The sequence below is a fragment of the Rhynchophorus ferrugineus genome, unplaced genomic scaffold (assembly GCF_030347505.1).
Source record: "Rhynchophorus ferrugineus isolate W39M unplaced genomic scaffold, kcgeb_rfMv2 rfM8, whole genome shotgun sequence".
In the NCBI taxonomy this organism is placed as follows: Eukaryota; Metazoa; Arthropoda; class Insecta; order Coleoptera; family Curculionidae; genus Rhynchophorus; species Rhynchophorus ferrugineus.
The window spans coordinates 22,198,909-22,216,870 of record NW_027472587.1 but is presented as its reverse complement, the minus strand read 5'-3'; positions in this window follow the sequence as shown (position 1 = coordinate 22,216,870).

Below are 17,962 nucleotides of genomic sequence, written 5' to 3'. Positions count from 1 at the left end.
CCATATCTCGGAAACTATAAGAGATAATGCAATTTGGCAATCGGCAACGTGATTAGCATGCCGAATATTACTTGGAATGTGAATTGGAGCGAAATCGCTAATTAATAAGACCATTTTACAATTTCGACCCCAGTTAGAAACAGACTCTAAGGTGTAAAATTTCGATTGCCCATATCTCGGAAAAAATAAGAGATAATGCAATTTGGCAATCGGCAACGTGATTAGCATGCCGAATATTACTTGGAATGTGAATTGGAGCGAAATCGCTAATTCATAAGACTATTTTACAATTCTGGCCCAAGTTAGAAGCAGAGCCAATATTGTCAGATGTCGATAGTCCATATCTCGGAAACTATAAGAGATAATGCAATTTGGCAATCGGCAACGTAATTAGCATGCCGAATATTGCTTTTAATGTGAATTGGAGCGAAATCGCTAATTCATAAGGCCATTTTACAATTCTGGCCCAAGTTAGAAGCAGAGCCAATATTGTCAGATGTCGATAGTCCATATCTCGGAAACTATAAGAGATAATGCAATTTGGCAACCGGCAATGTAATTAGCATGCCGAATATTACTTGGAATGAGAATTGGACCGAAATCGCTAATTCATAAGACCATTTTACAATTCTGGCCCAAGTTAGAAGCAGAGCCAATATTGTAAGATGTCGATAGTCCATATCTCGGAAACTATAAGAGATAATGCAATTTGGCAATCGGCAACGTAATTAGCATGCCGAATATTACTTGGAATGAGAATTGGAGCGAAATCGCTAATTCATAAGACCATTTTACAATTCTGGCCCAAGTTAGAAGCAGAGCCAATATTGTAAGATGTCGATAGTCCATATCTCGGAAACTATAAGAGATAATGCAATTTGGCAATCGGCAACGTAATTAGCATGCCGAATATTACTTGGAATGTGAATTGGAGCGAAATCGCTAATTCATAAGACCATTTTACAATTTCGACCCCAGTTAGAAACAGACACTAAGGTGTAAAATTTCGATTGCCCATATCTTGGAAAAAATAAGAGATAATGCAATTTGGCAATCGGCAACGTGATTAGCATGCCGAATATTACTTGGAATGTGAATTGGAGCGAAATCGCTAATTCATAAGACCATTTTACAATTCTGGCACAAGTTAGAAGCAGAGCCAATAATGTAAGATGTCGATAGTCCATATCTCGGAAACTATAAGAGATAATGCAATTTGGCAATCGGCAACGTGATTAACATGCCGAATATTACTTGGAATGTGAATTGGAGCGAAATCGCTAATTCATAAGACCATTTTACAATTTTGACCCCAGTTAGATACAGACTCAAAGGTGTAAAATTTCGATTGCCCATATCTCGGAAACTATAAGAGATAATGCAATTTGGCAACCGGCAACGTAATTAGCATGCCGAATATTACTTGGAATGTGAATTGGAGCGAAATCGCTAATTCATAAGACCATTTTACAATTCTGGCCCAAATTAGAAGCGGAGACAATATTGTAAGATGTCGATAGTCCATATCTCGGAAACTATAAGAGATAATGCAATTTGGCAATCGGCAACGTAATTAGCATGCCGAATATTGCTTGGAATGTGAATTGGAACGAAATCGCTAATTCATAAGACCATTTTACAATTCTGGCCCAAGCTAAAAGCAGAGCCAATATTGTAAAATGTCGATAGTCCATATCTCCGAAACTATAAGAGATAATGCATTTTGGCAATCGGCAACGTAATTAGCATGCCGAATATTACTTGGAATGTGAATTGAAGCGAAATCGCTAATTCATAAGACCATTTTACAATTCTGGCCCAAGTTAGAAGCAGAGCCAATATTGTAAGATGTCGATAGTCCATATCTCGGAAACTATAAGAGATAATGCAATTTGGCAATCGGCAACGTAATTAGCATGCCGAATATTACTTGGAATGTGAATTGGAGCGAAATCGCTAATTCATAAGACCATTTTACAATTTCGACCCCAGTTAGAAACAGACTCTAAGGTGTAAAATTTCGATTGCCCATATCTCGGAAAAAATAAGAGATAATGCAATTTGGCAATCGGCAACGTGATTAGCATGCCGAATATTACTTGGAATGAGAATTGGAGCGAAATCGCTAATTCATAAGACCATTTTACAATTCTGGCCCAAGTTAGAAGCAGAGCCAATATTGTAAGATGTCGATAGTCCATATCTCGGAAACTATAAGAGATAATGCAATTTGGCAATCGGCAACGTAATTAGCATGCCGAATATTACTTGGAATGTGAATTGGAGCGAAATCGCTAATTCATAAGACCATTTTACAATTTCGACCCCAGTTAGAAACAGACTCTAAGGTGTAAAATTTCGATTGCCCATATCTCGGAAAAAATAAGAGATAATGCAATTTGGCAATCGGCAACGTGATTAGCATGCCGAATATTACTTGGAATGTGAATTGGAGCGAAATCGCTAATTCATAAGACCATTTTACAATTCTGGCACAAGTTAGAAGCAGAGCCAATAATGTAAGATGTCGATAGTCCATATCTTGGAAACTATAAGAGATAACGCAATTTGGCAATCGGCAACGTAATTAGCATGCCGAATATTACTTGGAATGTGAATTGGAGCGAAATCGCTAATTCATAAGACCATTTAACAATTTTGACCCCAGTTAGAAACAGACTCTAAGGTGTAAAATTTCGATTGCCCATATCTCGGAAACTATAAGAGATAATGCAATTTGGCAACCGGCAACGTAATTAGCATATCGAATATAGCTTGGAATGTTGGAATGTGAATTGGAACGAAATCGCTAATTCATAAGACCATTTTACAATTCTGGCCCAAGTTAGAAGCAGAGCCAATATTGTCAGATGTCGATAGTCCATATCTCGGAAACTATAAGAGATAATGCAATTTGGCAATCGGCAACGTAATTAGCATGCCGAATATTACTTGGAATGTGAATTGGAGCGAAATCGCTAATTCATAAGACCATTTTACAATTCTGGCACAAGTTAGAAGCAGAGCCAATAATGTAAGATGTCGATAGTCCATATCTCGGAAACTATAAGAGATAACGCAATTTGCCAATCGGCAACGTAATTAGCATGCCGAATATTACTTGGAATGTGAATTGGAGCGAAATCGCTAATTCATAAGACCATTTTACAATTTTGACCCCAGTTAGAAACAGACTCTAAGGTGTAAATTTTCGATTGCCCATATCTCGGAAACTATAAGAGATAATTCAATTTGGCAATCGGCAACGTAATTAGCATGGCGAATATAGCTTGGACTGTGAATTGGAATGAAATCGCTAATTCATAAGACCATTTTACAATTCTGGCCCAAGTTAGAAGCAGAGCCAATATTGTCAGATGTCGATAGTCCATATCTCGGAAACTATAAGAGATAATGCAATTTGGCAATCGGCAACGTAATTAGCATGCCGAGGATTGCTTGGAATGTGAATTGGAGCGAAATCGCTATTTCATAAGACCATTTTACAATTTCGACCCCAGTTAGAAACAGACTCTAAGGTGTAAAATTTCGATTGCCCATATCTCGGAAAAAATAAGAGATAATGCAATTTGGCAATCGGTAACGTGATTAGCATGCCGAATATTACTTGGAATGTGAATTGGAGCGAAATCGCTAATTCATAAGACCATTTTACAATTCTGGCACAAGTTAGAAGCAGAGCCAATATTGTAAGATGTCGATAGTCCATATCTCGGAAACTATAAGAGATAATGCAATTTGGCAATCGGCAACGTAATTAGCATGCCGAAGATTGCTTGGAATGTGAATTGGAGCGAAATCGCTAATTCATAAGACCATTTTACAATTCTGGCCCAAGTTAGAAGCAGAGCCAAAATTGTCAGATGTCGATAGTCCATATCTCGGAAACTATAAGAGATAATGCAATTTGGCAATCGGCAACGTAATTAGCATGCCGAATATTACTTGGAATGTGAATTGGAGCGAAATCGCTAATTCATAAGACCATTTTACAATTTCGACCCCAGTTAGAAACAGACTCTAAGGTGTAAAATTTCGATTGCCCATATCTCGGAAAAAATAAGATATAATGCAATTTGGCAATCGGCAACGTAATTAGCATGCCGAATATTACTTGGAATGTGAATTGGAGCGAAATCGCTAATTCATAAGACCATTTTACAATTTTGACCCCAGTTAGAAACAGACTGTAAGGTGTAAAATTTCGATTGCCCATATCTCGGAAACTATAAGAGATAATGCAATTTGGCAACCGGCAACGTAATTAGCATGCCGAATATTGCTTTGAATGTGAATTGGAACGAAATCGCTAATTCATAAGACCATTTTACAATTCTGGCCCAAGTTAGATGCAGAGCCAATATTGTAAGATGTCGATAGTCCATATCTCGGAAACTATAAGAGATAATACAATTTGGCAATCGGCAACGTAATTAGCATGCCGAATATTATTTGGAATGTGAATTGGAGCGAAATCGCTAATTCATAAGACCATTTTACAATTTCGACCCCAGTTAGAAACAGACTCTAAGGTGTAAAATTTCGATTGCCCATATCTCGGAAAAAATAAGAGATAATGCTATTTGGCAATCGGCAACGTGATTAGCATGCCGAATATTACTTGGAATGTGAATTGGAGCGAAATCGCTAATTCATAAGACCATTTTACAATTCTGGCACAATTTAGAAGCAGAGCCAATAATGTAAGATGTCGATAGTCCATATCTCGGAAACTATAAGAGATAACGCAATTTGGCAATCGGCAACGTAATTAGCATGCCGAATATTACTTGGAATGTGAATTGGAGCGAAATCGCTAATTCATAAGACCATTTTACAATTTTGACCCCAGTTAGAAACAGACTCTAAGGTGTAAAATTTCGATTGCCCATATCTCGGAAACTATAAGAGATAATGCAATTTGGCAATCGGCAACGTAATTAGCATGGCGAATATAGCTTGGAATGTGAATTGGAACGAAATCGCTAATTCATAAGACCATTTTACAATTCTGGCCCAAGTTAGAAGCAGAGCCAATATTGTCAGATGTCGATAGTCCATATCTCGGAAACTATAAGAGATAATACAATTTGGCAATCGGCAACGTAATTAGCATGCCGAATATTGCTTGGAATGTGAATTGGAGCGAAATCGCTAATTCATAAGACCATTTTACAATTCTGGCCCAAGTTAGAAGCAGAGCCAATATTGTCAGATGTCGATAGTCCATATCTCGGAAACTATAAGAGATAATGCAATTTGGCAATCGGCAATGTAATTAGCATGCCGAATATTGCTTGGAATGTGAATTGGAGCGAAATCGCTAATTCATAAGACCATTTTACAATTCTGGCCCAAGTTAGAAGCAGAGCCAATATTGTAAGATGTCGATAGTCCATATCTCGGAAGCTATAAGAGATAATGCAATTTGGCAATCGGCAACGTAATTAGCATGCCGAATATTACTTGGAATGTGAATTGGAGCGAAATCGCTAATTCATAAGACCATTTTACAATTCTGGCCCAAATTAGAAGCGGAGACAATATTGTAAGATGTCGATAGTCCATATCTCGGAAACTATAAGAGATAATGCAATTTGGCAATCGGCAACGTAATTAGCATGCCGAATATTACTTGGAATGTGAATTGGAGCGAAATCGCTAATTCATAAGACCATTTTACAATTTTGACCCCAGTTAGAAACAGACTCTAAGGTGTAAAATTTCGATTGCCCATCTCTCGGAAACTATAAGAGATAATGCAATTTGGCAATCGGCAACGTGATTAACATGCCGAATATTACTTGGAATGTGAATTGGAGCGAAATCGCTAATTCATAAGACCATTTTACAATTTCGACCCCAGTTAGAAACAGACTCTAAGGTGTAAAATTTCGATTGCCCATATCTCGGAAAAAATAAGAGATAATGCAATTTGGCAATCGGCAACGTAATTAGCATGCCGAATATTACTTGGAATGTGAATTGGAGCGAAATCGCTAATTCATAAGACCATTTTACAATTTTGACCCCAGTTAGAAACAGACTGTAAGGTGTAAAATTTCGATTGCCCATATCTCGGAAACTATAAGAGATAATGCAATTTGGCAACCGGCAACGTAATTAGCATGCCGAATATTGCTTGGAATGTGAATTGGAACGAAATCGCTAATTCATAAGACCATTTTACAATTCTGGCCCAAGTTAGATGCAGAGCCAATATTGTAAGATGTCGATAGTCCATATCTCGGAAACTATAAGAGATAATACAATTTGGCAATCGGCAACGTAATTAGCATGCCGAATATTATTTGGAATGTGAATTGGAGCGAAATCGCTAATTCATAAGACCATTTTACAATTTCGACCCCAGTTAGAAACAGACTCTAAGGTGTAAAATTTCGATTGCCCATATCTCGGAAAAAATAAGAGATAATGCTATTTGGCAATCGGCAACGTGATTAGCATGCCGAATATTACTTGGAATGTGAATTGGAGCGAAATCGCTAATTCATAAGACCATTTTACAATTCTGGCACAATTTAGAAGCAGAGCCAATAATGTAAGATGTCGATAGTCCATATCTCGGAAACTATAAGAGATAACGCAATTTGGCAATCGGCAACGTAATTAGCATGCCGAATATTACTTGGAATGTGAATTGGAGCGAAATCGCTAATTCATAAGACCATTTTACAATTTTGACCCCAGTTAGAAACAGACTCTAAGGTGTAAAATTTCGATTGCCCATATCTCGGAAACTATAAGAGATAATGCAATTTGGCAATCGGCAACGTAATTAGCATGGCGAATATAGCTTGGAATGTGAATTGGAACGAAATCGCTAATTCATAAGACCATTTTACAATTCTGGCCCAAGTTAGAAGCAGAGCCAATATTGTCAGATGTCGATAGTCCATATCTCGGAAACTATAAGAGATAATGCAATTTGGCAATCGGCAACGTAATTAGCATGCCGAATATTGCTTGGAATGTGAATTGGAGCGAAATCGCTAATTCATAAGACCATTTTACAATTCTGGCCCAAGTTAGAAGCAGAGCCAATATTGTAAGATGTCGATAGTCCATATCTCGGAAGCTATAAGAGATAATGCAATTTGGCAATCGGCAACGTAATTAGCATGCCGAATATTACTTGGAATGTGAATTGGAGCGAAATCGCTAATTCATAAGACCATTTTACAATTCTGGCCCAAATTAGAAGCGGAGACAATATTGTAAGATGTCGATAGTCCATATCTCGGAAACTATAAGAGATAATGCAATTTGGCAATCGGCAACGTAATTAGCATGCCGAATATTACTTGGAATGTGAATTGGAGCGAAATCGCTAATTCATAAGACCATTTTACAATTTTGACCCCAGTTAGAAACAGACTCTAAGGTGTAAAATTTCGATTGCCCATCTCTCGGAAACTATAAGAGATAATGCAATTTGGCAATCGGCAACGTGATTAACATGCCGAATATTACTTGGAATGTGAATTGGAGCGAAATCGCTAATTCATAAGACCATTTTACAATTTTGACCCCAGTTAGATACAGACTCTAAGGTGTAAAATTTCGATTGCCCATATCTCGGAAACTATAAGAGATAATGCAATTTGGCAACCGGCAACGTAATTAGCATGCCGAATATTACTTGGAATGTGAATTGGAGCGAAATCGCTAATTCATAAGACCATTTTACAATTCTGGCCCAAATTAGAAGCGGAGACAATATTGTAAGATGTCGATAGTCCATATCTCGGAAACTATAAGAGATAATGCAATTTGGCAATCGGCAACGTAATTAGCATGCCGAATATTGCTTGGAATGTGAATTGGAACGAAATCGCGAATTCATAAGACCATTTTACAATTCTGGCCCAAGCTAAAAGCAGAGCCAATATTGTAAAATGTCGATAGTCCATATCTCCGAAACTATAAGAGATAATGCATTTTGGCAATCGGCAACGTAATTAGCATGCCGAATATTACTTGGAATGTGAATTGAAGCGAAATCGCTAATTCATAAGACCATTTTACAATTCTGGCCCAAGTTAGAAGCAGAGCCAATATTGTAAGATGTCGATAGTCCATATCTCGGAAACTATAAGAGATAATGCAATTTGGCAATCGGCAACGTAATTAGCATGCCGAATATTACTTGGAATGTGAATTGGAGCGAAATCGCTAATTCATAAGACCATTTTACAATTTCGACCCCAGTTAGAAACAGACTCTAAGGTGTAAAATTTCGATTGCCCATATCTCGGAAAAAATAAGAGATAATGCAATTTGGCAATCGGCAACGTTATTAGCATGCCGAATATTACTTGGAATGTGAATTGGAGCGAAATCGCTAATTCATAAGACCATTTTACAATTCTGGCACAAGTTAGAAGCAGAGCCAATAATGTAAGATGTCGATAGTCCATATCTTGGAAACTATAAGAGATAACGCAATTTGGCAATCGGCAACGTAATTAGCATGCCGAATATTACTTGGAATGTGAATTGGAGCGAAATCGCTAATTCATAAGACCATTTTACAATTTTGACCCCAGTTAGAAACAGACTCTAAGGTGTAAAATTTCGATTGCCCATATCTCGGAAACTATAAGAGATAATGCAATTTGGCAACCGGCAACGTAATTAGCATATCGAATATAGCTTGTAATGTTGGAATGTGAATTGGAACGAAATCGCTAATTCATAAGACCATTTTACAATTCTGGCCCAAGTTAGAAGCAGAGCCAATATTGTCAGATGTCGATAGTCCATATCTCGGAAACTATAAGAGATAATGCAATTTGGCAATCGGCAACGTAATTAGCATGCCGAATATTACTTGGAATGAGAATTGGAGCGAAATCGCTAATTCATAAGACCATTTTACAATTCTGGCCCAAGTTGGAAGCAGAGCCAATATTGTAAGATGTCGATAGTCCATATCTCGGAAACTATAAGAGATAATGCAATTTGGCAATCGGCAACGTAATTAGCATGCCGAATATTACTTGGAATGTGAATTGGAGCGAAATCGCTAATTTATAAGACCATTTTACAATTTCGACTCCAGTTAGAAACAGACTCTAAGGTGTAAAATTTCGATTGCCCATATCTCGGAAAAAATAAGAGATAATGCAATTTGGCAATCGGCAACGTGATTAGCATGCCGAATATTACTTGGAATGTGAATTGGAGCGAAATCGCTAATTCATAAGACCATTTTACAATTCTGGCACAAGTTAGAAGCAGAGCCAATAATGTAAGATGTCGATAGTCCATATCTCGGAAACTATAAGAGATAACGCAATTTGCCAATCGGCAACGTAATTAGCATGCCGAATATTACTTGGAATGTGAATTGGAGCGAAATCGCTAATTCATAAGACCATTTTACAATTTTGACCCCAGTTAGAAACAGACTCTAAGGTGTAAATTTTCGATTGCCCATATCTCGGAAACTATAAGAGATAATTCAATTTGGCAATCGGCAACGTAATTAGCATGGCGAATATAGCTTGGACTGTGAATTGGAATGAAATCGCTAATTCATAAGACCATTTTACAATTCTGGCCCAAGTTAGAAGCAGAGCCAATATTGTCAGATGTCGATAGTCCATATCTCGGAAACTATAAGAGATAATGCAATTTGGCAATCGGCAACGTAATTAGCATGCCGAATATTGCTTGGAATGTGAATTGGAGCGAAATCGCTAATTCATAAGACCATTTTACAATTCTGGCCCAAGTTAGAAGCAGAGCCAAAATTGTCAGATGTCGATAGTCCATATCTCGGAAACTATAAGAGATAATGCAATTTGGCAATCGGCAACGTAATTAGCATGCCGAATATTACTTGGAATGTGATTGGAGCGAAATCGCTAATTCATAAGACCATTTTACAATTCTGGCCCAAATTAGAAGCGGAGACAATATTGTAAGATGTCGATAGTCCATATCTCGGAAACTATAAGAGATAATGCAATTTGGCAATCGGCAACGTAATTAGCATGCCGAATATTACTTTTAATGTGAATTGGAGCGAAATCGCTAATTCATAAGACCATTTTACAATTTTGACCCCAGTTAGAAACAGACTCTAAGGTGTAAAATTTCGATTGCCCATCTCTCGGAAACTATAAGAGATAATGCAATTTGGCAATCGGCAACGTGATTAACATGCCGAATATTACTTGGAATGTGAATTGGAGCGAAATCGCTAATTCATAAGACCATTTTACAATTTTGACCCCAGTTAGAAACAGACTCTAAGGTGTAAAATTTCGATTGCCCATATCTCGGAAACTATAAGAGATAATGCAATTTGGCAACCGGCAACGTAATTAGCATGCCGAATATTGCTTGGAATGTGAATTGGAACGAAATCGCTAATTCATAAGACCATTTTACAATTCTGGCCCAAGTTAGATGCAGAGCCAATATTGTAAGATGTCGATAGTCCATATCTCGGAAACTATAAGAGATAATGCAATTTGGCAATCGGCAACGTAATTAGCATGCCGAATATTATTTGGAATGTGAATTGGAGCGAAATCGCTAATTCATAAGACCATTTTACAATTTCGACCCCAGTTAGAAACAGACTCTAAGGTGTAAAATTTCGATTGCCCATATCTCGGAAAAAATAAGAGATAATGCAATTTGGCAATCGGCAACGTGATTAGCATGCCGAATATTACTTGGAATGAGAATTGGAGCGAAATCGCTAATTCATAAGACCATTTTACAATTCTGGCCTAAGTTAGAAGCAGAGCCAATATTGTAAGATGTCGATAGTCCATATCTCGGAAACTATAAGAGGTAATGCAATTTGGCAATCGGCAACGTAATTAGCATGCCGAATATTACTTGGAATGTGAATTGGAGCGAAATCGCTAATTCATAAGACCATTTTACAATTTCGACCCCAGTTAGAAACAGACTCTAAGGTGTAAAATTTCGATTGCCCATATCTCGGAAACTATAAGAGATAATGCAATTTGGCAACCGGCAACGTAATTAGCATATCGAATATAGCTTGTAATGTTGGAATGTGAATTGGAACGAAATCGCTAATTCATAAGACCATTTTACAATTCTGGCCCAAGTTAGAAGCAGAGCCAATATTGTCAGATGTCGATAGTCCATATCTCGGAAACTATAAGAGATAATGCAATTTGGCAATCGGCAACGTAATTAGCATGCCGAATATTACTTGGAATGAGAATTGGAGCGAAATCGCTAATTCATAAGACCATTTTACAATTCTGGCCCAAGTTGGAAGCAGAGCCAATATTGTAAGATGTCGATAGTCCATATCTCGGAAACTATAAGAGATAATGCAATTTGGCAATCGGCAACGTAATTAGCATGCCGAATATTACTTGGAATGTGAATTGGAGCGAAATCGCTAATTCATAAGACCATTTTACAATTTCGACTCCAGTTAGAAACAGACTCTAAGGTGTAAAATTTCGATTGCCCATATCTCGGATAAAATAAGAGATAATGCAATTTGGCAATCGGCAACGTGATTAGCATGCCGAATATTACTTGGAATGTGAATTGGAGCGAAATCGCTAATTCATAAGACCATTTTACAATTCTGGCACAAGTTAGAAGCAGAGCCAATAATGTAAGATGTCGATAGTCCATATCTCGGAAACTATAAGAGATAACGCAATTTGCCAATCGGCAACGTAATTAGCATGCCGAATATTACTTGGAATGTGAATTGGAGCGAAATCGCTAATTCATAAGACCATTTTACAATTTTGACCCCAGTTAGAAACAGACTCTAAGGTGTAAATTTTCGATTGCCCATATCTCGGAAACTATAAGAGATAATTCAATTTGGCAATCGGCAACGTAATTAGCATGGCGAATATAGCTTGGACTGTGAATTGGAATGAAATCGCTAATTAATAAGACCATTTTACAATTCTGGCCCAAGTTAGAAGCAGAGCCAATATTGTCAGATGTCGATAGTCCATATCTCGGAAACTATAAGAGATAATGCAATTTGGCAATCGGCAACGTAATTAGCATGCCGAATATTGCTTGGAATGTGAATTGGAGCGAAATCGCTAATTCATAAGACCATTTTACAATTCTGGCCCAAGTTAGAAGCAGAGCCAAAATTGTCAGATGTCGATAGTCCATATCTCGGAAACTATAAGAGATAATGCAATTTGGCAATCGGCAACGTAATTAGCATGCCGAATATTACTTGGAATGTGAATTGGAGCGAAATCGCTAATTCATAAGACCATTTTACAATTCTGGCCCAAATTAGAAGCGGAGACAATATTGTAAGATGTCGATAGTCCATATCTCGGAAACTATAAGAGATAATGCAATTTGGCAATCGGCAACGTAATTAGCATGCCGAATATTACTTGGAATGTGAATTGGAGCGAAATCGCTAATTCATAAGACCATTTTACAATTTTGACCCCAGTTAGAAACAGACTCTAAGGTGTACAATTTCGATTGCCCATCTCTCGGAAACTATAAGAGATAATGCAATTTGGCAATCGGCAACGTGATTAACATGCCGAATATTACTTGGAATGTGAATTGGAGCGAAATCGCTAATTCATAAGACCATTTTACAATTTTGACCCCAGTTAGAAACAGACTCTAAGGTGTAAAATTTCGATTGCCCATATCTCGGAAACTATAAGAGATAATGCAATTTGGCAACCGGCAACGTAATTAGCATGCCGAATATTGCTTGGAATGTGAATTGGAACGAAATCGCTAATTCATAAGACCATTTTACAATTCTGGCCCAAGTTAGATGCAGAGCCAATATTGTAAGATGTCGATAGTCCATATCTCGGAAACTATAAGAGATAATGCAATTTGGCAATCGGCAACGTAATTAGCATGCCGAATATTATTTGGAATGTGAATTGGAGCGAAATCGCTAATTCATAAGACCATTTTACAATTTCGACCCCAGTTAGAAACAGACTCTAAGGTGTAAAATTTCGATTGCCCATATCTCGGAAAAAATGAGAGATAATGCAATTTGGCAATCGGCAACGTGATTAGCATGCCGAATATTACTTGGAATGAGAATTGGAGCGAAATCGCTAATTCATAAGACCATTTTACAATTCTGGCCTAAGTTAGAAGCAGAGCCAATATTGTAAGATGTCGATAGTCCATATCTCGGAAACTATAAGAGATAATGCAATTTGGCAATCGGCAACGTAATTAGCATGCCGAATATTACTTGGAATGTGAATTGGAGCGAAATCGCTAATTCATAAGACCATTTTACAATTTCGACCCCAGTTAGAAACAGACACTAAGGTGTAAAATTTCGATTGCCCATATCTCGGAAACTATAAGAGATAATGCAATTTGGCAACCGGCAACGTAATTAGCATATCGAATATAGCTTGTAATGTTGGAATGTGAATTGGAACGAAATCGCTAATTCATTAGACCATTTTACAATTCTGGCCCAAGTTAGAAGCAGAGCCAATATTGTCAGATGTCGATAGTCCATATCTCGGAAACTATAAGAGATAATGCAATTTGGCAATCGGCAACGTAATTAGCATGCCGAATATTACTTGGAATGAGAATTGGAGCGAAATCGCTAATTCATAAGACCATTTTACAATTCTGGCCCAAGTTGGAAGCAGAGCCAATATTGTAAGATGTCGATAGTCCATATCTCGGAAACTATAAGAGATAATGCAATTTGGCAATCGGCAACGTAATTAGCATGCCGAATATTACTTGGAATGTGAATTGGAGCGAAATCGCTAATTCATAAGACCATTTTACAATTTCGACTCCAGTTAGAAACAGACTCTAAGGTGTAAAATTTCGATTGCCCATATCTCGGAAAAAATAAGAGATAATGTAATTTGGCAATCGGCAACGTGATTAGCATGCCGAATATTACTTGGAATGTGAATTGGAGCGAAATCGCTAATTCATAAGACCATTTTACAATTCTGGCACAAGTTAGAAGCAGAGCCAATAATGTAAGATGTCGATAGTCCATATCTCGGAAACTATAAGAGATAACGCAATTTGCCAATCGGCAACGTAATTAGCATGCCGAATATTACTTGGAATGTGAATTGGAGCGAAATCGCTAATTCATAAAACCATTTTAAAATTTTGACCCCAGTTAGAAACAGACTCTAAGGTGTAAATTTTCGATTGCCCATATCTCGGAAACTATAAGAGATAATTCAATTTGGCAATCGGCAACGTAATTAGCATGGCGAATATAGCTTGGACTGTGAATTGGAATGAAATCGCTAATTCATAAGACCATTTTACAATTCTGGCCCAAGTTAGAAGCAGAGCCAAAATTGTCAGATGTCGATAGTCCATATCTCGGAAACTATAAGAGATAATGCAATTTGGCAATCGGCAACGTAATTAGCATGCCGAATATTGCTTGGAATGTGAATTGGAGCGAAATCGCTAATTCATAAGACCATTTTACAATTCTGGCCCAAGTTAGAAGCAGAGCCAAAATTGTCAGATGTCGATAGTCCATATCTCGGAAACTATAAGAGATAATGCAATTTGGCAATCGGCAACGTAATTAGCATGCCGAATATTACTTGGAATGTGAATTGGAGCGAAATCGCTAATTCATAAGACCATTTTACAATTCTGGCCCAAATTAGAAGCGGAGACAATATTGTAAGATGTCGATAGTCCATATCTCGGAAACTATAAGAGATAATGCAATTTGGCAATCGGCAACGTAATTAGCATGCCGAATATTACTTGGAATGTGAATTGGAGCGAAATCGCTAATTCATAAGACCATTTTACAATTTTGACCCCAGTTAGAAACAGACTCTAAGGTGTAAAATTTCGATTGCCCATCTCTCGGAAACTATAAGAGATAATGCAATTTGGCAATCGGCAACGTGATTAACATGCCGAATATTACTTGGAATGTGAATTGGAGCGAAATCGCTAATTCATAAGACCATTTTACAATTTTGACCCCAGTTAGAAACAGACTCTAAGGTGTAAAATTTCGATTGCCCATATCTCGGAAACTATAAGAGATAATGCAATTTGGCAACCGGCAACGTAATTAGCATGCCGAATATTGCTTGGAATGTGAATTGGAACGAAATCGCTAATTCATAAGACCATTTTATAATTCTGGCCCAAGTTAGATGCAGAGCCAATATTGTAAGATGTCGATAGTCCATATCTCGGAAACTATAAGAGATAATGCAATTTGGCAATCGGCAACGTAATTAGCATGCCGAATATTATTTGGAATGTGAATTGGAGCGAAATCGCTAATTCATAAGACCACTTTACAATTTCGACCCCAGTTAGAAACAGACTCTAAGGTGTAAAATTTCGATTGCCCATATCTCGGAAACTATAAGAGTTAATGCAATTTGGCAACCGGCAACGTAATTAGCATATCGAATATAGCTTGTAATGTTGGAATGTGAATTGGAACGAAATCGCTAATTCATAAGACCATTTTACAATTTTGACCCCAGTTAGAAACAGACTCTAAGGTGTAAAATTTCGATTGCCCATATCTCGGAAACTATAAGAGATAATGCAATTTGGCAACCGGCAACGTAATTAGCATATCGAATATAGCTTGTAATGTTGGAATGTGAATTGGAACGAAATCGCTAATTCATAAGACCATTTTACAATTCTGGCCCAAGTTAGAAGCAGAGCCAATATTGTCAGATGTCGATAGTCCATATCTCGGAAACTATAAGAGATAATGCAATTTGGCAATCGGCAACGTAATTAGCATGCCGAATATTACTTGGAATGAGAATTGGAGCGAAATCGCTAATTCATAAGACCATTTTACAATTCTGGCCCAAGTTGGAAGCAGAGCCAATATTGTAAGATGTCGATAGTCCATATCTCGGAAACTATAAGAGATAATGCAATTTGGCAATCGGCAACGTAATTAGCATGCCGAATATTACTTGGAATGTGAATTGGAACGAAATCGCTAATTCATAAGACCATTTTACAATTTCGACTCCAGTTAGAAACAGACTCTAAGGTGTAAAATTTCGATTGCCCATATCTCGGAAAAAATAAGAGATAATGCAATTTGGCAATCGGCAACGTGATTAGCATGCCGAATATTACTTGGAATGTGAATTGGAGCGAAATCGCTAATTCATAAGACCATTTTACAATTCTGGCACAAGTTAGAAGCAGAGCCAATAATGTAAGATGTCGATAGTCCATATCTCGGAAACTATAAGAGATAACGCAATTTGCCAATCGGCAACGTAATTAGCATGCCGAATATTACTTGGAATGTGAATTGGAGCGAAATCGCTAATTCATAACACCATTTTACAATTTTGACCCCAGTTAGAAACAGACTCTAAGGTGTAAATTTTCGATTGCCCATATCTCGGAAACTATAAGAGATAATTCAATTTGGCAATCGGCAACGTAATTAGCATGGCGAATATAGCTTGGACTGTGAATTGGAATGAAATCGCTAATTCATAAGACCATTTTACAATTCTGGCCCAAGTTAGAAGCAGAGCCAATATTGTCAGATGTCGATAGTCCATATCTCGGAAACTATAAGAGATAATGCAATTTGGCAATCGGCAACGTAATTAGCATGCCGAATATTGCTTGGAATGTGAATTGGAGCGAAATCGCTAATTCATAAGACCATTTTACAATTCTGGCCCAAGTTAGAAGCAGAGCCAAAATTGTCAGATGTCGATAGTCCATATCTCGGAAACTATAAGAGATAATGCAATTTGGCAATCGGCAACGTAATTAGCATGCCGAATATTACTTGGAATGTGAATTGGAGCGAAATCGCTAATTCATAAGACCATTTTACAATTCTGGCCCAAATTAGAAGCGGAGACAATATTGTAAGATGTCGATAGTCCATTTCTCGGAAACTATAAGAGATAATGCAATTTGGCAATCGGCAACGTAATTAGCATGCCGAATATTACTTGGAATATGAATTGGAGCGAAATCGCTAATTCATAAGACCATTTTACAATTTTGACCCCAGTTAGAAACAGACTCTAAGGTGTAAAATTTCGATTGCCCATCTCTCGGAAACTATAAGAGATAATGCAATTTGGCAATCGGCAACGTGATTAACATGCCGAATATTACTTGGAATGTGAATTGGAGCGAAATCGCTAATTCATAAGACCATTTTACAATTTTGACCCCAGTTAGAAACAGACTCTAAGGTGTAAAATTTCGATTGCCCATATCTCGGAAACTATAAGAGATAATGCAATTTGGCAACCGGCAACGTAATTAGCATGCCGAATATTGCTTGGAATGTGAATTGGAACGAAATCGCTAATTCATAAGACCATTTTACAATTCTGGCCCAAGTTAGATGCAGAGCCAATATTGTAAGATGTCGATAGTCCATATCTCGGAAACTATAAGAGATAATGCAATTTGGCAATCGGCAACGTAATTAGCATGCCGAATATTATTTGGAATGTGAATTGGAGCGAAATCGCTAATTCATAAGACCATTTTACAATTTCGACCCCAGTTAGAAACAGACTCTAAGGTGTAAAATTTCGATTGCCCATATCTCGGAAAAAATAAGAGATAATGCAATTTGGCAATCGGCAACGTGATTAGCATGCCGAATATTACTTGGAATGAGAATTGGAGCGAAATCGCTAATTCATAAGACCATTTTACAATTCTGGCCTAAGTTAGAAGCAGAGCCAATATTGTAAGATGTCGATAGTCCATATCTCGGAAACTATAAGAGATAATGCAATTTGGCAATCGGCAACGTAATTAGCATGCCGAATATTACTTGGAATGTGAATTGGAGCGAAATCGCTAATTCATAAGACCATTTTACAATTTCGACCCCAGTTAGAAACAGACTCTAAGGTGTAAAATTTCGATTGCC